Source organism: Fukomys damarensis, unplaced genomic scaffold, assembly GCF_012274545.1.
Source record: "Fukomys damarensis isolate Sample0158 unplaced genomic scaffold, DMR_v1.0_HiC HiC_scaffold_5, whole genome shotgun sequence".
NCBI lineage: Eukaryota > Metazoa > Chordata > Mammalia > Rodentia > Bathyergidae > Fukomys > Fukomys damarensis.
In genome coordinates, this window is record NW_022900917.1 from 48,153,386 (window position 1) to 48,154,979 (window position 1,594).

The window sequence follows — 1,594 nt, forward strand, 5'->3', positions numbered from 1 at the left end:
ACTAGTATCATTTATTTACATTCTGAAAAAAAAACTAACAACCCCCCTCAAAAACCAAATCTTGTTATCAAGATTCTCATGCTTTGCTTGTAACATTAATTGCCTAATTATTGGTACATTTAAGTTGATTTTGGAGTGTTTACATTGATTAAAAGATAAAGGAAAACAAGTGTTTGAAATAACAGATCTATTAAGCAAGAAAAAATCATAAAAAAGATGGATTTTAAATCATTTTACCTTTTGTTGAATGTGTAAATTTTGTAAAAGTTAGCACTGAACCAAATGAGATATAATACAAAAATAACAGTATTACAAGTTTGTCTACTGGAATGTTTTCTAACTATATTACATTAAATGTCCTAATAAAATTTTTATCCGATAAATACAATTTATTACCATTTGCCTCTAAATGGCAGAAGTTGTCATAACAGATGGATCAGTATGTAATGCAAGTTTATAATTTGTTGGTAATATGCTAAGGATTGAACCCATAAAAATCATCACATTAGTGTCTTCAATTCAATTAAATTTCAAAAAGAATTCTGTAGAGTGAAAATTTTACAAAATATTGCTAAAAACATCTAAAGGTTTAAGTAAATGGAAACTGATCCCATACTCATGGATTTGAAGACTTAATTGTTATTAAAATGTCAATACTATCCAAAGCATGGACAGATTCAAATATAATCTCATTCCAATTAAGGGGTGCATATTTTGGTTGCTTAGTTGGATTTTTATTTGTTCTTGCAGAAACAGAAAATTCCATCTTAAAAGTCTTAATTGAATTTCAAGGTATCCAAAAGAGGCAAAGCAATCTGTAAAAAGAATAGCAATGCAAGCAAACTCAGATTTCCTGGCTTCAAAACTTACTAGAAAGCTGTGGTAAACAAAATACTTGCAGAAAGCATGATGGTAGACATACAGAACAATGGAATCCTATACACATAAGGCCAAAAGAGTTTTGACAAAGGTGCCTGGAACATTCAACAGGGAAAGGATAGTTTTCAACAAATGCCCCAGGAAAACTAAGAAGTGGGACTTCTGTTTAACATCATATGCAACAGTTAAGTAAAATGGATCGAAGATTTAAAATAAAGTGGTAACACTATACAACTCTTAAAATAACATAGGGCAAAAATCTCAAAACATCAGATTTGACAATGATTTCTTGGACATAGTGCCTAACGCACAAGTAGTCAAACAACAAAAACAAAAAAAAGGCAAATTGTGTATCTTGAAAATTTTAAACTTTTGTAGATTAGCATACCGTATCAACATAGTAAAATGGCAACCCACAGAATGAGAGAAAATATTTGCAAATCATATATCTAATAAAGGAGCTAACATCCAGTTTATATACAGTACTCTTAAAACTCAAAATTGAAGCCGGGCATGATGGTGCACGCCTATAATCCCAGCACTCGGGAGGCTGAGACAGGAGGATCGCTCTGAGTTTGAGACCAGCCTGGGCTACAGAGTGAGTTCCAGGTCAGTTTCAACTACATAGTGAAACCCTGTTTCCAAAAAAAAAAAAAAAAAAAAAATTAAAATGATTAAAATAAGTAAAACAGACACAGGAAACATATAGAAAAAA